Genomic DNA, 26,361 nt, shown 5'->3' on the forward strand with positions numbered 1-26,361 from the left:
ATGTTTAGACTAAAAGGGAATGCATTATAAGAAGAATCTTTACTTTGAAACTCTGTTCTTTACCTTTTTCACACTATGAAACAGCTTTGTATTCACCTTAAACACTGTTTCAGGGCAAGAGATTGTGTTTTTGACTAAAAGGGAATGCATTATAAGAAGAATCTTTACTTTGAAACTCTGTTCTTTACCTTTTTCACACTATGAAACAGCTTTGTATTCACCTTAAACACTGTTTCAGGGCAAGAGATTGTGTTTTAGACTAAAAGGGAATGCATTATAAGAAGAATCTTTACTTTGAAACTCTGTTCTTTACCTTTTTCACACAATTAAACAGCTTTGTATTCACCTTAAACACTGTTGCAGGGCAAGAGATCATGTTTAGACTAAAAGGGAATGCATTATAAGAAGAATCTTTGCTTTGAAACTCTATTCTTTACCTTTTTCACACAATGAAACAGCTTTGTATTCACTTTGTAACACTGTTGCAGGGCAAGAGATCATGTTTAGACTAAAAGGGAATGCATTATAAGAAGAATCTTTACTTTGAAACTCTGTTCTTTACCTTTTTCACACTATGAAACAGCTTTGTATTCACCTTAAACACTGTTGCAGGGCAAGAGATCATGTTTAGACTAAAAGGGAATGCATTATAAGAAGAATCTTTACTTTGAAACTCTGTTCTTTACCTTTTTCACACTATGAAACAGCTTTGTATTCACCTTAAACACTGTTTCAGGGCAAGAGATTGTGTTTTAGACTAAAAGGGAATGCATTATAAGAAGAATCTATACTTTGAAACTCTGTTCTTTACCTTTTTCACACTATGAAACAGCTTTGTATTCACCTTAAACACTGTTTCAGGGCAAAAGATTGTGTTTTAGACTAAAAGGGAATGCATTATAAGAAGAATCTTTACTTTGAAACTCTGTTCTTTACCTTTTTCACACTATGAAACAGCTTTGTATTCACCTTAAACACTGTTTCAGGGCAAGAGATTGTGTTTTAGACTAAAAGGGAATGCATTATAAGAAGAATCTTTACTTTGAAACTCTGTTCTTTACCTTTTTCACACTATGAAACAGCTTTGTATTCACCTTAAACACTGTTTCAGGGCAAGAGATTGTGTTTTAGACTAAAAGGGAATGCATTATAAGAAGAATCTTTACTTTGAAACTCTGTTCTTTACCTTTTTCACACTATGAAACAGCTTTGTATTCACCTTAAACACTGTTGCAGGGCAAGAGATCATGTTTAGACTAAAAGGGAATGCATTATAAGAAGAATCTTTACTTTGAAACTCTGTTCTTTACCTTTTTCACACAATGAAACAGCTTTGTATTCACCTTAAACACTGTTGCAGGGCAAGAGATCATGTTTAGACTAAAAGGGAATGCATTATAAGAAGAATCTTTACTTTGAAACTCTGTTCTTTACCTTTTTCACACTATGAAACAGCTTTGTATTCACCTTAAACACTGTTGCAGGGCAAGAGATCATGTTTAGACTAAAAGGGAATGCATTATAAGAAGAATCTTTACTTTGAAACTCTGTTCTTTACCTTTTTCACACTATGAAACAGCTTTGTATTCACCTTAAACACTGTTTCAGGGCAAGAGATTGTGTTTTAGACTAAAAGGGAATGCATTATAAGAAGAATCTTTACTTTGAAACTCTGTTCTTTACCTTTTTCACACTATGAAACAGCTTTGTATTCACCTTAAACACTGTTTCAGGGCAAGAGATTGTGTTTTAGACTAAAAGGGAATGCATTATAAGAAGAATCTTTACTTTGAAACTCTGTTCTTTACCTTTTTCACACTATGAAACAGCTTTGTATTCACCTTAAACACTGTTTCAGGGCAAGAGATTGTGTTTTAGACTAAAAGGGAATGCATTATAAGAAGAATCTTCACTTTGAAACTCTGTTCTTTACCTTTTTCACACAATTAAACAGCTTTGTATTCACCTTAAACACTGTTGCAGGGCAAGAGATCATGTTTAGACTAAAAGGGAATGCATTATAAGAAGAATCTTTACTTTGAAACTCTGTTCTTTACCTTTTTCACACTATGAAACAGCTTTGTATTCACCTTAAACACTGTTTCAGGGCAAGAGATTGTGTTTTAGACTAAAAGGGAATGCATTATAAGAAGAATCTTTACTTTGAAACTCTGTTCTTTACCTTTTTCACACAATGAAACAGCTTTGTATTCACCTTAAACACTGTTGCAGGGCAAGAGATCATGTTTAGACTAAAAGGGAATGCATTATAAGAAGAATCTTTACTTTGAAACTCTGTTCTTTACCTTTTTCACACTATGAAACAGCTTTGTATTCACCTTAAACACTGTTTCAGGGCAAGAGATTGTGTTTTAGACTAAAAGGGAATGCATTATAAGAAGAATCTTTACTTTGAAACTCTGTTCTTTACCTTTTTCACACAATGAAACAGCTTTGTATTCACCTTAAACACTGTTGCAGGGCAAGAGATCATGTTTAGACTAAAAGGGAATGCATTATAAGAAGAATCTTTACTTTGAAACTCTGTTCTTTACCTTTTTCACACTATGAAACAGCTTTGTATTCACCTTAAACACTGTTGCAGGGCAAGAGATCATGTTTAGACTAAAAGGGAATGCATTATAAGAAGAATCTTTACTTTGAAACTCTGTTCTTTACCTTTTTCACACAATGAAACAGCTTTGTATTCACCTTAAACACTGTTTCAGGGTAAGAGATTGTGTTTTAGACTAAAAGGGAATGCATTATAAGAAGAATCTTTACTTAGAAACTCTGTTCTTTACCTTTTTCACACTATGAAACAGCTTTGTATTCACCTTAAACACTGTTTCAGAGCTAGACATCTTGTTTTTAACCAAACTGAATAACTTACAATATGTTAAGAAAACACATATTTCAAATGAAAAGAGTTTATAACAAGGGGACATCAAGTTGTTTGTAATATGACCAATTAAAGTAATTGCAACTCTGTTTTTACACCTCTAACCACAAGGAGGCAACGTTTCCACGCATTATAATTGGCTTATACATAGTTTCAGAGCAAGAAATATTGTTTTTAACCAAATTGAACAACTTAAACACTGTTTCAGGGCAAGAGATTGTGTTTTAGACTAAAAGGGAATGCATTATAAGAAGAATCTTTACTTTGAAACTCTGTTCTTTACCTTTTTCACACTATGAAACAGCTTTGTATTCACCTTAAACACTGTTGCAGGGCAAGAGATCATGTTTAGACTAAAAGGGAATGCATTATAAGAAGAATCTTTACTTTGAAACTCTGTTCTTTACCTTTTTCACACAATGAAACAGCTTTGTATTCACTTTGTAACACTGTTGCAGGGCAAGAGATCATGTTTAGACTAAAAGGGAATGCATTATAAGAAGAATCTTTACTTTGAAACTCTGTTCTTTACCTTTTTCACACTATGAAACAGCTTTGTATTCACCTTAAACACTGTTGCAGGGCAAGAGATCATGTTTAGACTAAAAGGGAATGCATTATAAGAAGAATCTTTACTTTGAAACTCTGTTCTTTACCTTTTTCACACTATGAAACAGCTTTGTATTCACCTTAAACACTGTTTCAGGGCAAGAGATTGTGTTTTAGACTAAAAGGGAATGCATTATAAGAAGAATCTTTACTTTGAAACTCTGTTCTTTACCTTTTTCACACTATGAAACAGCTTTGTATTCACCTTAAACACTGTTTCAGGGCAAAAGATTGTGTTTTAGACTAAAAGGGAATGCATTATAAGAAGAATCTTTACTTTGAAACTCTGTTCTTTACCTTTTTCACACAATGAAACAGCTTTGTATTCACCTTAAACATTGTTGCAGGGCAAGAGATCATGTTTAGACTAAAAGGGAATGCATTATAAGAAGAATCTTTACTTTGAAACTCTGTTCTTTACCTTTTTCACACTATGAAACAGCTTTGTATTCACCTTAAACACTATTGCAGGGCAAGAGATCATGTTTAGACTAAAAGGGAATGCATTATAAGAAGAATCTTTACTTTGAAACTCTGTTCTTTACCTTTTTCACACTATGAAACAGCTTTGTATTCACCTTAAACACTGTTTCAGGGCAAGAGATTGTGTTTTAGACTAAAAGGGAATGCATTATAAGAAGAATCTTTACTTTGAAACTCTGTTCTTTACCTTTTTCACACTATGAAACAGCTTTGTATTCACCTTAAACACTGTTTCAGGGCAAGAGATTGTGTTTTAGACTAAAAGGGAATGCATTATAAGAAGAATCTTTACTTTGAAACTCTGTTCTTTACCTTTTTCACACTATGAAACAGCTTTGTATTCACCTTAAACACTGTTGCAGGGCAAGAGATCATGTTTAGACTAAAAGGGAATGCATTATAAGAAGAATCTTTACTTTGAAACTCTGTTCTTTACCTTTTTCACACTATGAAACAGCTTTGTATTCACCTTAAACACTGTTTCAGGGCAAGAGATTGTGTTTTAGACTAAAAGGGAATGCATTATAAGAAGAATCTTTACTTTGAAACTGTTCTTTACCTTTTTCACACTATGAAACAGCTTTGTATTCACCTTAAACACTGTTTCAGGGCAAGAGATCGTGTTTTAGACTAAAAGGGAATGCATTATAAGAAGAATCTTTACTTTGAAACTCTGTTCTTTACCTTTTTCACACTATGAAACAGCTTTGTATTCAGCTTAAACACTGTTGCAGGGCAAGAGATCATGTTTAGACTAAAAGGGAATGCATTATAAGAAGAATCTTTACTTTGAAACTCTGTTCTTTACCTTTTTCACACTATGAAACAGCTTTGTATTCACCTTAAACACTGTTGCAGGGCAAGAGATCATGTTTAGACTAAAAGGGAATGCATTATAAGAAGAATCTTTACTTTGAAACTCTGTTCTTTACCTTTTTCACACTATGAAACAGCTTTGTATTCACCTTAAACACTGTTTCAGGGCAAGAGATTGTGTTTTAGACTAAAAGGGAATGCATTATAAGAAGAATCTTTACTTTGAAACTCTGTTCTTTACCTTTTTCACACTATGAAACAGCTTTGTATTCACCTTAAACACTGTTTCAGGGCAAGAGATTGTGTTTTAGACTAAAAGGGAATGCATTATAAGAAGAATCTTTACTTTGAAACTCTGTTCTTTACCTTTTTCACACTATGAAACAGCTTTGTATTCACCTTAAACACTGTTTCAGGGCAAGAGATTGTGTTTTAGAATAAAAGGGAATGCATTATAAGAAGAATCTTTACTTTGAAACTCTGTGCTTTACCTTTTTCACACAATTAAACAGCTTTGTATTCACCTTAAACACTGTTGCAGGGCAAGAGATCATGTTTAGACTAAAAGGGAATGCATTATAAGAAGAATCTTTGCTTTGAAACTCTATTCTTTACCTTTTTCACACAATGAAACAGCTTTGTATTCACCTTAAACACTGTTGCAGGGCAAGAGATCATGTTTAGACTAAAAGGGAATGCATTATAAGAAGAATCTTTACTTTGAAACTCTGTTCTTTACCTTTTTCACACTATGAAACAGCTTTGTATTCACCTTAAACACTGTTTCAGGGCAAGAGATTGTGTTTTAGACTAAAAGGGAATGCATTATAAGAAGAATCTTTACTTTGAAACTCTGTTCTTTACCTTTTTCACACTATGAAACAGCTTTGTATTCACCTTAAACACTGTTGCAGGGCAAGAGATCATGTTTAGACTAAAAGGGAATGCATTATAAGAAGAATCTTTACTTTGAAACTCTGTTCTTTACCTTTTTCACACTATGAAACAGCTTTGTATTCACCTTAAACACTGTTGCAGGGCAAGAGATCATGTTTAGACTAAAAGGGAATGCATTATAAGAAGAATCTTTACTTTGAAACTCTGTTCTTTACCTTTTTCACACAATGAAACAGCTTTGTATTCACCTTAAACACTGTTTCAGGGTAAGAGATTGTGTTTTAGACTAAAAGGGAATGCATTATAAGAAGAATCTTTACTTAGAAACTCTGTTCTTTACCTTTTTCACACTATGAAACAGCTTTGTATTCACCTTAAACACTGTTTCAGAGCTAGACATCTTGTTTTTAACCAAACTGAATAACTTACAATATGTTAAGAAAACACATATTTCAAATGAAAAGAGTTTATAACAAGGGGACATCAAGTTGTTTGTAATATGACCAATTAAAGTAATTGCAACTCTGTTTTTACACCTCTAACCACAAGGAGGCAACGTTTCCACGCATTATAATTGGCTTATACATAGTTTCAGAGCAAGAAATATTGTTTTTAACCAAATTGAACAACTTAAACACTGTTTCAGGGCAAGAGATTGTGTTTTAGACTAAAAGGGAATGCATTATAAGAAGAATCTTTACTTTGAAACTCTGTTCTTTACCTTTTTCACACTATGAAACAGCTTTGTATTCACCTTAAACACTGTTGCAGGGCAAGAGATCATGTTTAGACTAAAAGGGAATGCATTATAAGAAGAATCTTTACTTTGAAACTCTGTTCTTTACCTTTTTCACACTATGAAACAGCTTTGTATTCACCTTAAACACTGTTTCAGGGCAAGAGATTGTGTTTTAGACTAAAAGGGAATGCATTATAAGAAGAATCTTTACTTTGAAACTCTGTTCTTTACCTTTTTCACACAATGAAACAGCTTTGTATTCACTTTGTAACACTGTTGCAGGGCAAGAGATCATGTTTAGACTAAAAGGGAATGCATTATAAGAAGAATCTTTACTTTGAAACTCTGTTCTTTACCTTTTTCACACTATGAAACAGCTTTGTATTCACCTTAAACACTGTTGCAGGGCAAGAGATCATGTTTAGACTAAAAGGGAATGCATTATAAGAAGAATCTTTACTTTGAAACTCTGTTCTTTACCTTTTTCACACTATGAAACAGCTTTGTATTCACCTTAAACACTGTTTCAGGGCAAGAGATTGTGTTTTAGACTAAAAGGGAATGCATTATAAGAAGAATCTATACTTTGAAACTCTGTTCTTTACCTTTTTCACACTATGAAACAGCTTTGTATTCACCTTAAACACTGTTTCAGGGCAAAAGATTGTGTTTTAGACTAAAAGGGAATGCATTATAAGAAGAATCTTTACTTTGAAACTCTGTTCTTTACCTTTTTCACACTATGAAACAGCTTTGTATTCACCTTAAACACTGTTTCAGGGCAAGAGATTGTGTTTTAGACTAAAAGGGAATGCATTATAAGAAGAATCTTTACTTTGAAACTCTGTTCTTTACCTTTTTCACACTATGAAACAGCTTTGTATTCACCTTAAACACTGTTTCAGGGCAAGAGATTGTGTTTTAGACTAAAAGGGAATGCATTATAAGAAGAATCTTTACTTTGAAACTCTGTTCTTTACCTTTTTCACACTATGAAACAGCTTTGTATTCACCTTAAACACTGTTGCAGGGCAAGAGATCATGTTTAGACTAAAAGGGAATGCATTATAAGAAGAATCTTTACTTTGAAACTCTGTTCTTTACCTTTTTCACACAATGAAACAGCTTTGTATTCACCTTAAACACTGTTGCAGGGCAAGAGATCATGTTTAGACTAAAAGGGAATGCATTATAAGAAGAATCTTTACTTTGAAACTCTGTTCTTTACCTTTTTCACACTATGAAACAGCTTTGTATTCACCTTAAACACTGTTTCAGGGCAAGAGATTGTGTTTTCGACTAAAAGGGAATGCATTATAAGAAGAATCTTTACTTTGAAACTGTTCTTTACCTTTTTCACACTATGAAACAGCTTTGTATTCACCTTAAACACTGTTTCAGGGCAAGAGATCGTGTTTTAGACTAAAAGGGAATGCATTATAAGAAGAATCTTTACTTTGAAACTCTGTTCTTTACCTTTTTCACACTATGAAACAGCTTTGTATTCAGCTTAAACACTGTTGCAGGGCAAGAGATCATGTTTAGACTAAAAGGGTATGCATTATAAGAAGAATCTTTACTTTGAAACTCTGTTCTTTACCTTTTTCACACTATGAAACAGCTTTGTATTCACCTTAAACACTGTTTCAGGGCAAGAGATTGTGTTTTAGACTAAAAGGGAATGCATTATAAGAAGAATCTTTACTTTGAAACTCTGTTCTTTACCTTTTTCACACAATGAAACAGCTTTGTATTCACCTTAAACACTGTTGCAGGGCAAGAGATCATGTTTAGACTAAAAGGGAATGCATTATAAGAAGAATCTTTACTTTGAAACTCTGTTCTTTACCTTTTTCACACTATGAAACAGCTTTGTATTCACCTTAAACACTGTTTCAGGGCAAGAGATTGTGTTTTAGACTAAAAGGGAATGCATTATAAGAAGAATCTTTACTTTGAAACTCTGTTCTTTACCTTTTTCACACTATGAAACAGCTTTGTATTCACCTTAAACACTGTTGCAGGGCAAGAGATCATGTTTAGACTAAAAGGGAATGCATTATAAGAAGAATCTTTACTTTGAAACTCTGTTCTTTACCTTTTTCACACTATGAAACAGCTTTGTATTCACCTTAAACACTGTTTCAGGGCAAGAGATTGTGTTTTTGACTAAAAGGGAATGCATTATAAGAAGAATCTTTACTTTGAAACTCTGTTCTTTACCTTTTTCACACTATGAAACAGCTTTGTATTCACCTTAAACACTGTTTCAGGGCAAGAGATTGTGTTTTAGACTAAAAGGGAATGCATTATAAGAAGAATCTTTACTTTGAAACTCTGTTCTTTACCTTTTTCACACAATTAAACAGCTTTGTATTCACCTTAAACACTGTTGCAGGGCAAGAGATCATGTTTAGACTAAAAGGGAATGCATTATAAGAAGAATCTTTGCTTTGAAACTCTATTCTTTACCTTTTTCACACAATGAAACAGCTTTGTATTCACTTTGTAACACTGTTGCAGGGCAAGAGATCATGTTTAGACTAAAAGGGAATGCATTATAAGAAGAATCTTTACTTTGAAACTCTGTTCTTTACCTTTTTCACACTATGAAACAGCTTTGTATTCACCTTAAACACTGTTGCAGGGCAAGAGATCATGTTTAGACTAAAAGGGAATGCATTATAAGAAGAATCTTTACTTTGAAACTCTGTTCTTTACCTTTTTCACACTATGAAACAGCTTTGTATTCACCTTAAACACTGTTTCAGGGCAAGAGATTGTGTTTTAGACTAAAAGGGAATGCATTATAAGAAGAATCTATACTTTGAAACTCTGTTCTTTACCTTTTTCACACTATGAAACAGCTTTGTATTCACCTTAAACACTGTTTCAGGGCAAAAGATTGTGTTTTAGACTAAAAGGGAATGCATTATAAGAAGAATCTTTACTTTGAAACTCTGTTCTTTACCTTTTTCACACTATGAAACAGCTTTGTATTCACCTTAAACACTGTTTCAGGGCAAGAGATTGTGTTTTAGACTAAAAGGGAATGCATTATAAGAAGAATCTTTACTTTGAAACTCTGTTCTTTACCTTTTTCACACTATGAAACAGCTTTGTATTCACCTTAAACACTGTTTCAGGGCAAGAGATTGTGTTTTAGACTAAAAGGGAATGCATTATAAGAAGAATCTTTACTTTGAAACTCTGTTCTTTACCTTTTTCACACTATGAAACAGCTTTGTATTCACCTTAAACACTGTTGCAGGGCAAGAGATCATGTTTAGACTAAAAGGGAATGCATTATAAGAAGAATCTTTACTTTGAAACTCTGTTCTTTACCTTTTTCACACAATGAAACAGCTTTGTATTCACCTTAAACACTGTTGCAGGGCAAGAGATCATGTTTAGACTAAAAGGGAATGCATTATAAGAAGAATCTTTACTTTGAAACTCTGTTCTTTACCTTTTTCACACTATGAAACAGCTTTGTATTCACCTTAAACACTGTTTCAGGGCAAGAGATTGTGTTTTAGACTAAAAGGGAATGCATTATAAGAAGAATCTTTACTTTGAAACTGTTCTTTACCTTTTTCACACTATGAAACAGCTTTGTATTCACCTTAAACACTGTTTCAGGGCAAGAGATCATGTTTAGACTAAAAGGGAATGCATTATAAGAAGAATCTTTGCTTTGAAACTCTATTCTTTACCTTTTTCACACAATGAAACAGCTTTGTATTCACTTTGTAACACTGTTGCAGGGCAAGAGATCATGTTTAGACTAAAAGGGAATGCATTATAAGAAGAATCTTTACTTTGAAACTCTGTTCTTTACCTTTTTCACACTATGAAACAGCTTTGTATTCACCTTAAACACTGTTGCAGGGCAAGAGATCATGTTTAGACTAAAAGGGAATGCATTATAAGAAGAATCTTTACTTTGAAACTCTGTTCTTTACCTTTTTCACACTATGAAACAGCTTTGTATTCACCTTAAACACTGTTTCAGGGCAAGAGATTGTGTTTTAGACTAAAAGGGAATGCATTATAAGAAGAATCTATACTTTGAAACTCTGTTCTTTACCTTTTTCACACTATGAAACAGCTTTGTATTCACCTTAAACACTGTTTCAGGGCAAAAGATTGTGTTTTAGACTAAAAGGGAATGCATTATAAGAAGAATCTTTACTTTGAAACTCTGTTCTTTACCTTTTTCACACTATGAAACAGCTTTGTATTCACCTTAAACACTGTTTCAGGGCAAGAGATTGTGTTTTAGACTAAAAGGGAATGCATTATAAGAAGAATCTTTACTTTGAAACTCTGTTCTTTACCTTTTTCACACTATGAAACAGCTTTGTATTCACCTTAAACACTGTTTCAGGGCAAGAGATTGTGTTTTAGACTAAAAGGGAATGCATTATAAGAAGAATCTTTACTTTGAAACTCTGTTCTTTACCTTTTTCACACTATGAAACAGCTTTGTATTCACCTTAAACACTGTTGCAGGGCAAGAGATCATGTTTAGACTAAAAGGGAATGCATTATAAGAAGAATCTTTACTTTGAAACTCTGTTCTTTACCTTTTTCACACTATGAAACAGCTTTGTTTTCACCTTAAACACTGTTTCAGGGCAAGAGATTGTGTTTTAGACTAAAAGGGAATGCATTATAAGAAGAATCTTTACTTTGAAACTCTGTTCTTTACCTTTTTCACACAATTAAACAGCTTTGTATTCACCTTAAACACTGTTGCAGGGCAAGAGATCATGTTTAGACTAAAAGGGAATGCATTATAAGAAGAATCTTTGCTTTGAAACTCTATTCTTTACCTTTTTCACACAATGAAACAGCTTTGTATTCACTTTGTAACACTGTTGCAGGGCAAGAGATCAAGTTTAGACTAAAAGGGAATGCATTATAAGAAGAATCTTTACTTTGAAACTCTGTTCTTTACCTTTTTCACACTATGAAACAGCTTTGTATTCACCTTAAACACTGTTGCAGGGCAAGAGATCATGTTTAGACTAAAAGGGAATGCATTATAAGAAGAATCTTTACTTTGAAACTCTGTTCTTTACCTTTTTCACACTATGAAACAGCTTTGTATTCACCTTAAACACTGTTTCAGGGCAAGAGATTGTGTTTTAGACTAAAAGGGAATGCATTATAAGAAGAATCTATACTTTGAAACTCTGTTCTTTACCTTTTTCACACTATGAAACAGCTTTGTATTCACCTTAAACACTGTTTCAGGGCAAAAGATTGTGTTTTAGACTAAAAGGGAATGCATTATAAGAAGAATCTTTACTTTGAAACTCTGTTCTTTACCTTTTTCACACAATTAAACAGCTTTGTATTCACCTTAAACACTGTTGCAGGGCAAGAGATCATGTTTAGACTAAAAGGGAATGCATTATAAGAAGAATCTTTGCTTTGAAACTCTATTCTTTACCTTTTTCACACAATGAAACAGCTTTGTATTCACTTTGTAACACTGTTGCAGGGCAAGAGATCAAGTTTAGACTAAAAGGGAATGCATTATAAGAAGAATCTTTACTTTGAAACTCTGTTCTTTACCTTTTTCACACTATGAAACAGCTTTGTATTCACCTTAAACACTGTTGCAGGGCAAGAGATCATGTTTAGACTAAAAGGGAATGCATTATAAGAAGAATCTTTACTTTGAAACTCTGTTCTTTACCTTTTTCACACTATGAAACAGCTTTGTATTCACCTTAAACACTGTTTCAGGGCAAGAGATTGTGTTTTAGACTAAAAGGGAATGCATTATAAGAAGAATCTATACTTTGAAACTCTGTTCTTTACCTTTTTCACACTATGAAACAGCTTTGTATTCACCTTAAACACTGTTTCAGGGCAAAAGATTGTGTTTTAGACTAAAAGGGAATGCATTATAAGAAGAATCTTTACTTTGAAACTCTGTTCTTTACCTTTTTCACACTATGAAACAGCTTTGTATTCACCTTAAACACTCTTTCAGGGCAAGAGATTGTGTTTTAGACTAAAAGGGAATGCATTATAAGAAGAATCTTTACTTTGAAACTCTGTTCTTTACCTTTTTCACACTATGAAACAGCTTTGTATTCACCTTAAACACTGTTTCAGGGCAAGAGATTGTGTTTTAGACTAAAAGGGAATGCATTATAAGAAGAATCTTTACTTTGAAACTCTGTTCTTTACCTTTTTCACACTATGAAACAGCTTTGTATTCACCTTAAACACTGTTGCAGGGCAAGAGATCATGTTTAGACTAAAAGGGAATGCATTATAAGAAGAATCTTTACTTTGAAACTCTGTTCTTTACCTTTTTCACACTATGAAACAGCTTTGTATTCACCTTAAACACTGTTTCAGGGCAAGAGATTGTGTTTTAGACTAAAAGGGAATGCATTATAAGAAGAATCTTTACTTTGAAACTCTGTTCTTTACCTTTTTCACACTATGAAACAGCTTTGTATTCACCTTAAACACTGTTGCAGGGCAAGAGATCATGTTTAGACTAAAAGGGAATGCATTATAAGAAGAATCTTTACTTTGAAACTCTGTTCTTTACCTTTTTCACACTATGAAACAGCTTTGTATTCACCTTAAACACTGTTTCAGGGCAAGAGATTGTGTTTTTGACTAAAAGGGAATGCATTATAAGAAGAATCTTTACTTTGAAACTCTGTTCTTTACCTTTTTCACACTATGAAACAGCTTTGTATTCACCTTAAACACTGTTTCAGGGCAAGAGATTGTGTTTTAGACTAAAAGGGAATGCATTATAAGAAGAATCTTTACTTTGAAACTCTGTTCTTTACCTTTTTCACACAATTAAACAGCTTTGTATTCACCTTAAACACTGTTGCAGGGCAAGAGATCATGTTTAGACTAAAAGGGAATGCATTATAAGAAGAATCTTTGCTTTGAAACTCTATTCTTTACCTTTTTCACACAATGAAACAGCTTTGTATTCACTTTGTAACACTGTTGCAGGGCAAGAGATCATGTTTAGACTAAAAGGGAATGCATTATAAGAAGAATCTTTACTTTGAAACTCTGTTCTTTACCTTTTTCACACTATGAAACAGCTTTGTATTCACCTTAAACACTGTTGCAGGGCAAGAGATCATGTTTAGACTAAAAGGGAATGCATTATAAGAAGAATCTTTACTTTGAAACTCTGTTCTTTACCTTTTTCACACTATGAAACAGCTTTGTATTCACCTTAAACACTGTTTCAGGGCAAGAGATTGTGTTTTAGACTAAAAGGGAATGCATTATAAGAAGAATCTATACTTTGAAACTCTGTTCTTTACCTTTTTCACACTATGAAACAGCTTTGTATTCACCTTAAACACTGTTTCAGGGCAAAAGATTGTGTTTTAGACTAAAAGGGAATGCATTATAAGAAGAATCTTTACTTTGAAACTCTGTTCTTTACCTTTTTCACACTATGAAACAGCTTTGTATTCACCTTAAACACTGTTTCAGGGCAAGAGATTGTGTTTTAGACTAAAAGGGAATGCATTATAAGAAGAATCTTTACTTTGAAACTCTGTTCTTTACCTTTTTCACACTATGAAACAGCTTTGTATTCACCTTAAACACTGTTTCAGGGCAAGAGATTGTGTTTTAGACTAAAAGGGAATGCATTATAAGAAGAATCTTTACTTTGAAACTCTGTTCTTTACCTTTTTCACACTATGAAACAGCTTTGTATTCACCTTAAACACTGTTGCAGGGCAAGAGATCATGTTTAGACTAAAAGGGAATGCATTATAAGAAGAATCTTTACTTTGAAACTCTGTTCTTTACCTTTTTCACACAATGAAACAGCTTTGTATTCACCTTAAACACTGTTGCAGGGCAAGAGATCATGTTTAGACTAAAAGGGAATGCATTATAAGAAGAATCTTTACTTTGAAACTCTGTTCTTTACCTTTTTCACACTATGAAACAGCTTTGTATTCACCTTAAACACTGTTTCAGGGCAAGAGATTGTGTTTTAGACTAAAAGGGAATGCATTATAAGAAGAATCTTTACTTTGAAACTGTTCTTTACCTTTTTCACACTATGAAACAGCTTTGTATTCACCTTAAACACTGTTTCAGGGCAAGAGATCGTGTTTTAGACTAAAAGGGAATGCATTATAAGAAGAATCTTTACTTTGAAACTCTGTTCTTTACCTTTTTCACACTATGAAACAGCTTTGTATTCAGCTTAAACACTGTTGCAGGGCAAGAGATCATGTTTAGACTAAAAGGGTATGCATTATAAGAAGAATCTTTACTTTGAAACTCTGTTCTTTACCTTTTTCACACTATGAAACAGCTTTGTATTCACCTTAAACACTGTTTCAGGGCAAGAGATTGTGTTTTAGACTAAAAGGGAATGCATTATAAGAAGAATCTTTACTTTGAAACTCTGTTCTTTACCTTTTTCACACAATGAAACAGCTTTGTATTCACCTTAAACACTGTTGCAGGGCAAGAGATCATGTTTAGACTAAAAGGGAATGCATTATAAGAAGAATCTTTACTTTGAAACTCTGTTCTTTACCTTTTTCACACTATGAAACAGCTTTGTATTCACCTTAAACACTGTTTCAGGGCAAGAGATTGTGTTTTAGACTAAAAGGGAATGCATTATAAGAAGAATCTTTACTTTGAAACTCTGTTCTTTACCTTTTTCACACAATGAAACAGCTTTGTATTCACTTTGTAACACTGTTGCAGGGCAAGAGATCATGTTTAGACTAAAAGGGAATGCATTATAAGAAGAATCTTTACTTTGAAACTCTGTTCTTTACCTTTTTCACACTATGAAACAGCTTTGTATTCACCTTAAACACTGTTGCAGGGCAAGAGATCATGTTTAGACTAAAAGGGAATGCATTATAAGAAGAATCTTTACTTTGAAACTCTGTTCTTTACCTTTTTCACACTATGAAACAGCTTTGTATTCACCTTAAAAACTGTTTCAGGGCAAGAGATTGTGTTTTAGACTAAAAGGGAATGCATTATAAGAAGAATCTTTACTTTGAAACTCTGTTCTTTACCTTTTTCACACAATTAAACAGCTTTGTATTCACCTTAAACACTGTTGCAGGGCAAGAGATCATGTTTAGACTAAAAGGGAATGCATTATAAGAAGAATCTTTGCTTTGAAACTCTATTCTTTACCTTTTTCACACAATGAAACAGCTTTGTATTCACCTTAAACACTGTTGCAGGGCAAGAGATCATGTTTAGACTAAAAGGGAATGCATTATAAGAAGAATCTTTACTTTGAAACTCTGTTCTATACCTTTTTCACACTATGAAACAGCTTTGTATTCACCTTAAACACTGTTGCAGGGCAAGAGATCATGTTTAGACTAAAAGGGAATGCATTATAAGAAGAATCTTTACTTTGAAACTCTGTTCTTTACCTTTTTCACACTATGAAACAGCTTTGTATTCACCTTAAACACTGTTTCAGGGCAAGAGATTGTGTTTTTGACTAAAAGGGAATGCATTATAAGAAGAATCTTTACTTTGAAACTCTGTTCTTTACCTTTTTCACACTATGAAACAGCTTTGTTTTCACCTTAAACACTGTTTCAGGGCAAGAGATTGTGTTTTAGACTAAAAGGGAATGCATTATAAGAAGAATCTTTACTTTGAAACTCTGTTCTTTACCTTTTTCACACAATTAAACAGCTTTGTATTCACCTTAAACACTGTTGCAGGGCAAGAGATCATGTTTAGACTAAAAGGGAATGCATTATAAGAAGAATCTTTGCTTTGAAACTCTATTCTTTACCTTTTTCACACAATGAAACAGCTTTGTATTCACTTTGTAACACTGTTGCAGGGCAAGAGATCAAGTTTAGACTAAAAGGGAATGCATTATAAGAAGAATCTTTACTTTGAAACTCTGTTCTTTACCTTTTTCACACTATGAAACAGCTTTGTATTCACCTTAAACACTGTTGCAGGGCAAGAGATCATGTTTAGACTAAAAGGGAATGCATTATAAGAAGAATCTTTACTTTGAAACTCTGTTCTTTACCTTTTTCACACTATGAAACAGCTTTGTATTCACCTTAAACACTGTTTCAGGGCAAGAGATTGTGTTTTAGACTAAAAGGGAATGCATTATAAGAAGAATCTATACTTTGAAACTCTGTTCTTTACCTTTTTCACACTATGAAACAGCTTTGTATTCACCTTAAACACTGTTTCAGGGCAAAAGATTGTGTTTTAGACTAAAAGGGAATGCATTATAAGAAGAATCTTTACTTTGAAACTCTGTTCTTTACCTTTTTCACACTATGAAACAGCTTTGTATTCACCTTAAACACTGTTTCAGGGCAAGAGATTGTGTTTTAGACTAAAAGGGAATGCATTATAAGAAGAATCTTTACTTTGAAACTCTGTTCTTTACCTTTTTCACACTATGAAACAGCTTTGTATTAACCTTAAACACTGTTTCAGGGCAAGAGATTGTGTTTTAGACTAAAAGGGAATGCATTATAAGAAGAATCTTTACTTTGAAACTCTGTTCTTTACCTTTTTCACACTATGAAACAGCTTTGTATTCACCTTAAACACTGTTGCAGGGCAAGAGATCATGTTTAGACTAAAAGGGAATGCATTATAAGAAGAATCTTTACTTTGAAACTCTGTTCTTTACCTTTTTCACACAATGAAACAGCTTTGTATTCACCTTAAACACTGTTGCAGGGCAAGAGATCATGTTTAGACTAAAAGGGAATGCATTATAAGAAGAATCTTTACTTTGAAACTCTGTTCTTTACCTTTTTCACACTATGAAACAGCTTTGTATTCACCTTAAACACTGTTTCAGGGCAAGAGATTGTGTTTTAGACTAAAAGGGAATGCATTATAAGAAGAATCTTTACTTTGAAACTGTTCTTTACCTTTTTCACACTATGAAACAGCTTTGTATTCACCTTAAACACTGTTTCAGGGCAAGAGATCGTGTTTTAGACTAAAAGGGAATGCATTATAAGAAGAATCTTTACTTTGAAACTCTGTTCTTTACCTTTTTCACACTATGAAACAGCTTTGTATTCAGCTTAAACACTGTTGCAGGGCAAGAGATCATGTTTAGACTAAAAGGGTATGCATTATAAGAAGAATCTTTACTTTGAAACTCTGTTCTTTACCTTTTTCACACTATGAAACAGCTTTGTATTCACCTTAAACACTGTTTCAGGGCAAGAGATTGTGTTTTAGATTAAAAGGGAATGCATTATAAGAAGAATCTTTACTTTGAAACTCTGTTCTTTACCTTTTTCACACTATGAAACAGCTTTGTATTCACCTTAAACACTGTTGCAGGGCAAGAGATCATGTTTAGACTAAAAGGGAATGCATTATAAGAAGAATCTTTACTTTGAAACTCTGTTCTTTACCTTTTTCACACTATGAAACAGCTTTGTATTCACCTTAAACACTGTTTCAGGGCAAGAGATTGTGTTTTAGACTAAAAGGGAATGCATTATAAGAAGAATCTTTACTTTGAAACTCTGTTCTTTACCTTTTTCACACAATGAAACAGCTTTGTATTCACTTTGTAACACTGTTGCAGGGCAAGAGATCATGTTTAGACTAAAAGGGAATGCATTATAAGAAGAATCTTTACTTTGAAACTCTGTTCTTTACCTTTTTCACACTATGAAACAGCTTTGTATTCACCTTAAACACTGTTGCAGGGCAAGAGATCATGTTTAGACTAAAAGGGAATGCATTATAAGAAGAATCTTTACTTTGAAACTCTGTTCTTTACCTTTTTCACACTATGAAACAGCTTTGTATTCACCTTAAACACTGTTTCAGGGCAAGAGATTGTGTTTTTGACTAAAAGGGAATGCATTATAAGAAGAATCTTTACTTTGAAACTCTGTTCTTTACCTTTTTCACACTATGAAACAGCTTTGTATTCACCTTAAACACTGTTTCAGGGCAAGAGATTGTGTTTTAGACTAAAAGGGAATGCATTATAAGAAGAATCTTTACTTTGAAACTCTGTTCTTTACCTTTTTCACACAATTAAACAGCTTTGTATTCACCTTAAACACTGTTGCAGGGCAAGAGATCATGTTTAGACTAAAAGGGAATGCATTATAAGAAGAATCTTTGCTTTGAAACTCTGTTCTTTACCTTTTTCACACAATGAAACAGCTTTGTATTCACCTTAAACACTGTTGCAGGGCAAGAGATCATGTTTAGACTAAAAGGGAATGCATTATAAGAAGAATCTTTACTTTGAAACTCTGTTCTTTACCTTTTTCACACTATGAAACAGCTTTGTATTCACCTTAAACACTGTTTCAGGGCAAGAGATTGTGTTTTAGACTAAAAGGGAATGCATTATAAGAAGAATCTTTACTTTGAAACTCTGTTCTTTACCTTTTTCACACAATGAAACAGCTTTGTATTCACTTTGTAACACTGTTGCAGGGCAAGAGATCATGTTTAGACTAAAAGGGAATGCATTATAAGAAGAATCTTTACTTTGAAACTGTTCTTTACCTTTTTCACACTATGAAACAGCTTTGTATTCACCTTAAACACTGTTGCAGGGCAAGAGATCATGTTTAGACTAAAAGGGAATGCATTATAAGAAGAATCTTTACTTTGAAACTCTGTTCTTTACCTTTTTCACACTATGAAACAGCTTTGTATTCACCTTAAACACTGTTTCAGGGCAAGAGATTGTGTTTTAGACTAAAAGGGAATGCATTATAAGAAGAATCTTTACTTTGAAACTCTGTTCTTTACCTTTTTCACACAATGAAACAGCTTTGTATTCACCTTAAACATTGTTGCAGGGCAAGAGATCATGTTTAGACTAAAAGGGAATGCATTATAAGAAGAATCTTTACTTTGAAACTCTGTTCTTTACCTTTTTCACACTATGAAACAGCTTTGTATTCACCTTAAACACTGTTTCAGGGCAAGAGATTGTGTTTTAGACTAAAAGGGAATGCATTATAAGAAGAATCTTTACTTTGAAACTCTGTTCTTTACCTTTTTCACACTATGAAACAGCTTTGTATTCACCTTAAACACTGTTTCAGGGCAAGAGAATGTGTTTTAGACTAAAAGGGAATGCATTATAAGAAGAATCTTTACTTTGAAACTCTGTTCTTTACCTTTTTCACACTATGAAACAGCTTTGTATTCACTTTGTAACACTGTTGCAGGGCAAGAGATCATGTTTAGACTAAAAGGGAATGCATTATAAGAAGAATCTTTACTTTGAAACTCTGTTCTTTACCTTTTTCACACTATGAAACAGCTTTGTATTCACCTTAAACACTGTTGCAGGGCAAGAGATCATGTTTAGACTAAAAGGGAATGCATTATAAGAAGAATCTTTACTTTGAAACTCTGTTCTTTACCTTTTTCACACTATGAAACAGCTTTGTATTCACCTTAAACACTGTTTCAGGGCAAGAGATTGTGTTTTAGACTAAAAGGGAATGCATTATAAGAAGAATCTTTACTTTGAAACTCTGTTCTTTACCTTTTTCACACAATGAAACAGCTTTGTATTCACCTTAAACATTGTTGCAGGGCAAGAGATCATGTTTAGACTAAAAGGGAATGCATTATAAGAAGAATCTTTACTTTGAAACTCTGTTCTTTACCTTTTTCACACTATGAAACAGCTTTGTATTCACCTTAAACACTGTTTCAGGGCAAGAGATTGTGTTTTAGACTAAAAGGGAATGCATTATAAGAAGAATCTTTACTTTGAAACTCTGTTCTTTACCTTTTTCACACTATGAAACAGCTTTGTATTCACCTTAAACACTGTTGCAGGGCAAGAGATCATGTTTAGACTAAAAGGGAATGCATTAGAAGAAGAATCTTTACTTTGAAACTCTGTTCTTTACCTTTTTCACACTATGAAACAGCTTTGTATTCACCTTAAACACTGTTTCAGGGCAAGAGATTGTGTTTTAGACTAAAAGGGAATGCATTATAAGAAGAATCTTTACTTTGAAACTCTGTTCTTTACCTTTTTCACACTATGAAACAGCTGTGTATTCACCTTAAACACTGTTTCAGGGCAAAAGATTGTGTTTTAGACTAAAAGGGAATGCATTATAAGAAGAATCTTTACTTTGAAACTCTGTTCTTTACCTTTTTCACACAATGAAACAGCTTTGTATTCACCTTAAACATTGTTGCAGGGCAAGAGATCATGTTTAGACTAAAAGGGAATGCATTATAAGAAGAATCTTTACTTTGAAACTCTGTTCTTTACCTTTTTCACACTATGAAACAGCTTTGTATTCACCTTAAACACTATTGCAGGGCAAGAGATCATGTTTAGACTAAAAGGGAATGCATTATAAGAAGAATCTTTACTTTGAAACTCTGTTCTTTACCTTTTTCACACTATGAAACAGCTTTGTATTCACCTTAAACACTGTTTCAGGGCAAGAGATTGTGTTTTAGACTAAAAGGGAATGCATTATAAGAAGAATCTTTACTTTGAAACTCTGTTCTTTACCTTTTTCACACTATGAAACAGCTTTGTATTCACCTTAAACATTGTTTCAGGGCAAGAGATTGTGTTTTAGACTAAAAGGGAATGCATTATAAGAAGAATCTTTACTTTGAAACTCTGTTCTTTACCTTTTTCACACTATGAAACAGCTTTGTATTCACCTTAAACACTGTTGCAGGGCAAGAGATCATGTTTAGACTAAAAGGGAATGCATTATAAGAAGAATCTTTACTTTGAAACTCTGTTCTTTACCTTTTTCACACTATGAAACAGCTTTGTATTCACCTTAAACACTGTTTCAGGGCAAGAGATTGTGTTTTAGACTAAAAGGGAATGCATTATAAGAAGAATCTTTACTTTGAAACTGTTCTTTACCTTTTTCACACTATGAAACAGCTTTGTATTCACCTTAAACACTGTTTCAGGGCAAGAGATCGTGTTTTAGACTAAAAGGGAATGCATTATAAGAAGAATCTTTACTTTGAAACTCTGTTCTTTACCTTTTTCACACTATGAAACAGCTTTGTATTCACCTTAAACATTGTTGCAGGGCAAGAGATCATGTTTAGACTAAAAGGGAATGCATTATAAGAAGAATCTTTACTTTGAAACTCTGTTCTTTACCTTTTTCACACTATGAAACAGCTTTGTATTCACCTTAAACACTGTTTCAGGGCAAGAGATTGTGTTTTAGACTAAAAGGGAATGCATTATAAGAAGAATCTTTACTTTGAAACTCTGTTCTTTACCTTTTTCACACTATGAAACAGCTTTGTATTCACCTTAAACACTGTTTCAGGGCAAGAGAATGTGTTTTAGACTAAAAGGGAATGCATTATAAGAAGAATCTTTACTTTGAAACTCTGTTCTTTACCTTTTTCACACTATGAAACAGCTTTGTATTCACTTTGTAACACTGTTGCAGGGCAAGAGATCATGTTTAGACTAAAAGGGAATGCATTATAAGAAGAATCTTTACTTTGAAACTCTGTTCTTTACCTTTTTCACACTATGAAACAGCTTTGTATTCACCTTAAACACTGTTGCAGGGCAAGAGATCATGTTTAGACTAAAAGGGAATGCATTATAAGAAGAATCTTTACTTTGAAACTCTGTTCTTTACCTTTTTCACACTATGAAACAGCTTTGTATTCACCTTAAACACTGTTTCAGGGCAAGAGATTGTGTTTTAGACTAAAAGGGAATGCATTATAAGAAGAATCTTTACTTTGAAACTCTGTTCTTTACCTTTTTCACACAATGAAACAGCTTTGTATTCACCTTAAACATTGTTGCAGGGCAAGAGATCATGTTTAGACTAAAAGGGAATGCATTATAAGAAGAATCTTTACTTTGAAACTCTGTTCTTTACCTTTTTCACACTATGAAACAGCTTTGTATTCACCTTAAACACTGTTTCAGGGCAAGAGATTGTGTTTTAGACTAAAAGGGAATGCATTATAAGAAGAATCTTTACTTTGAAACTCTGTTCTTTACCTTTTTCACACTATGAAACAGCTTTGTATTCACCTTAAACACTGTTGCAGGGCAAGAGATCATGTTTAGACTAAAAGGGAATGCATTAGAAGAAGAATCTTTACTTTGAAACTCTGTTCTTTACCTTTTTCACACTATGAAACAGCTTTGTATTCACCTTAAACACTGTTTCAGGGCAAGAGATTGTGTTTTAGACTAAAAGGGAATGCATTATAAGAAGAATCTTTACTTTGAAACTCTGTTCTTTACCTTTTTCACACTATGAAACAGCTGTGTATTCACCTTAAACACTGTTTCAGGGCAAAAGATTGTGCATTAGACTAAAAGGGAATGCATTATAAGAAGAATCTTTACTTTGAAACTCTGTTCTTTACCTTTTTCACACAATGAAACAGCTTTGTATTCACCTTAAACATTGTTGCAGGGCAAGAGATCATGTTTAGACTAAAAGGGAATGCATTATAAGAAGAATCTTTACTTTGAAACTCTGTTCTTTACCTTTTTCACACTATGAAACAGCTTTGTATTCACCTTAAACACTATTGCAGGGCAAGAGATCATGTTTAGACTAAAAGGGAATGCATTATAAGAAGAATCTTTACTTTGAAACTCTGTTCTTTACCTTTTTCACACTATGAAACAGCTTTGTATTCACCTTAAACACTGTTTCAGGGCAAGAGATTGTGTTTTAGACTAAAAGGGAATGCATTATAAGAAGAATCTTTACTTTGAAACTCTGTTCTTTACCTTTTTCACACTATGAAACAGCTTTGTATTCACCTTAAACACTGTTTCAGGGCAAGAGATTGTGTTTTAGACTAAAAGGGAATGCATTATAAGAAGAATCTTTACTTTGAAACTCTGTTCTTTACCTTTTTCACACTATGAAACAGCTTTGTATTCACCTTAAACACTGTTGCAGGGCAAGAGATCATGTTTAGACTAAAAGGGAATGCATTATAAGAAGAATCTTTACTTTGAAACTCTGTTCTTTACCTTTTTCACACTATGAAACAGCTTTGTATTCACCTTAAACACTGTTTCAGGGCAAGAGATTGTGTTTTAGACTAAAAGGGAATGCATTATAAGAAGAAACTTTACTTTGAAACTGTTCTTTACCTTTTTCACACTATGAAACAGCTTTGTATTCACCTTAAACACTGTTTCAGGGCAAGAGATCGTGTTTTAGACTAAAAGGGAATGCATTATAAGAAGAATCTTTACTTTGAAACTCTGTTCTTTACCTTTTTCACACTATGAAACAGCTTTGTATTCAGCTTAAACACTGTTGCATGGCAAGAGATCATGTTTAGACTAAAAGGGTATGCATTATAAGAAGAATCTTTACTTTGAAACTCTGTTCTTTACCTTTTTCACACTATGAAACAGCTTTGTATTCACCTTAAACACTGTTTCAGGGCAAGAGATTGTGTTTTAGACTAAAAGGGAATGCATTATAAGAAGAATCTTTACTTTGAAACTCTGTTCTTTACCTTTTTCACACTATGAAACAGCTTTGTATTCACCTTAAACACTGTTTCAGGGCAAGAGATTGTGTTTTAGACTAAAAGGGAATGCATTATAAGAAGAATCTTTACTTTGAAACTCTGTTCTTTACCTTTTTCACACTATGAAACAGCTTTGTATTCACCTTAAACACTGTTGCAGGGCAAGAGATCATGTTTAGACTAAAAGGGAATGCATTATAAGAAGAATCTTTACTTTGAAACTCTGTTCTTTACCTTTTTCACACTATGAAACAGCTTTGTATTCACCTTAAACACTGTTTCAGGGCAAGAGATTGTGTTTTAGACTAAAAGGGAATGCATTATAAGAAGAATCTTTACTTTGAAACTGTTCTTTACCTTTTTCACACTATGAAACAGCTTTGTATTCACCTTAAACACTGTTTCAGGGCAAGAGATCGTGTTTTAGACTAAAAGGGAATGCATTATAAGAAGAATCTTTACTTTGAAACTCTGTTCTTTACCTTTTTCACACTATGAAACAGCTTTGTATTCAGCTTAAACACTGTTGCAGGGCAAGAGATCATGTTTAGACTAAAAGGGTATGCATTATAAGAAGAATCTTTACTTTGAAACTCTGTTCTTTAGCTTTTTCACACTATGAAACAGCTTTGTATTCACCTTAAACACTGTTTCAGGGCAAGAGATCGTGTTTTAGACTAAAAGGGAATGCATTATAAGAAGAATCTTTACTTTGAAACTCTGTTCTTTACCTTTTTCACACTATGAAACAGCTTTGTATTCAGCTTAAACACTGTTGCAGGGCAAGAGATCATGTTTAGACTAAAAGGGTATGCATTATAAGAAGAATCTTTACTTTGAAACTCTGTTCTTTACCTTTTTCACACTATGAAACAGCTTTGTATTCACCTTAAACACTGTTGCAGGGCAAGAGATCATGTTTAGACTAAAAGGGAATGCATTATAAGAAGAATCTTTACTTTGAAACTCTGTTCTTTACCTTTTTCACACTATGAAACAGCTTTGTATTCACCTTAAACACTGTTTCAGGGCAAGAGATTGTGTTTTAGACTAAAAGGGAATGCATTATAAGAAGAATCTTTACTTTGAAACTCTGTTCTTTACCTTTTTCACACAATGAAACAGCTTTGTATTCACTTTGTAACACTGTTGCAGGGCAAGAGATCATGTTTAGACTAAAAGGGAATGCATTATAAGAAGAATCTTTACTTTGAAACTCTGTTCTTTACCTTTTTCACACTATGAAACAGCTTTGTATTCACCTTAAACACTGTTGCAGGGCAAGAGATCATGTTTAGACTAAAAGGGAATGCATTATAAGAAGAATCTTTACTTTGAAACTCTGTTCTTTACCTTTTTCACACTATGAAACAGCTTTGTATTCACCTTAAACACTGTTTCAGGGCAAGAGATTGTGTTTTTGACTAAAAGGGAATGCATTATAAGAAGAATCTTTACTTTGAAACTCTGTTCTTTACCTTTTTCACACTATGAAACAGCTTTGTATTCACCTTAAACACTGTTTCAGGGCAAGAGATTGTGTTTTAGACTAAAAGGGAATGCATTATAAGAAGAATCTTTACTTTGAAACTCTGTTCTTTACCTTTTTCACACAATTAAACAGCTTTGTATTCACCTTAAACACTGTTGCAGGGCAAGAGATCATGTTTAGACTAAAAGGGAATCCATTATAAGAAGAATCTTTGCTTTGAAACTCTATTCTTTACCTTTTTCACACAATGAAACAGCTTTGTATTCACCTTAAACACTGTTGCAGGGCAAGAGATCATGTTTAGACTAAAAGGGAATGCATTATAAGAAGAATCTTTACTTTGAAACTCTGTTCTTTACCTTTTTCACACTATGAAACAGCTTTGTATTCACCTTAAACACTGTTGCAGGGCAAGAGATCATGTTTAGACTAAAAGGGAATGCATTATAAGAAGAATCTTTACTTTGAAACTCTGTTCTTTACCTTTTTCACACTATGAAACAGCTTTGTATTCACCTTAAACACTGTTTCAGGGCAAGAGATTGTGTTTTTGACTAAAAGGGAATGCATTATAAGAAGAATCTTTACTTTGAAACTCTGTTCTTTACCTTTTTCACACTATGAAACAGCTTTGTATTCACCTTAAACACTGTTTCAGGGCAAGAGATTGTGTTTTAGACTAAAAGGGAATGCATTATAAGAAGAATCTTTACTTTGAAACTCTGTTCTTTACCTTTTTCACACAATTAAACAGCTTTGTATTCACCTTAAACACTGTTGCAGGGCAAGAGATCATGTTTAGACTAAAAGGGAATGCATTATAAGAAGAATCTTTGCTTTGAAACTCTATTCTTTACCTTTTTCACACAA

The sequence above is a fragment of the Electrophorus electricus genome, chromosome 12 (genome assembly GCF_041902795.1).
Source record: "Electrophorus electricus isolate QZ-2024a chromosome 12, ASM4190279v1, whole genome shotgun sequence".
NCBI lineage: Eukaryota > Metazoa > Chordata > Actinopteri > Gymnotiformes > Gymnotidae > Electrophorus > Electrophorus electricus.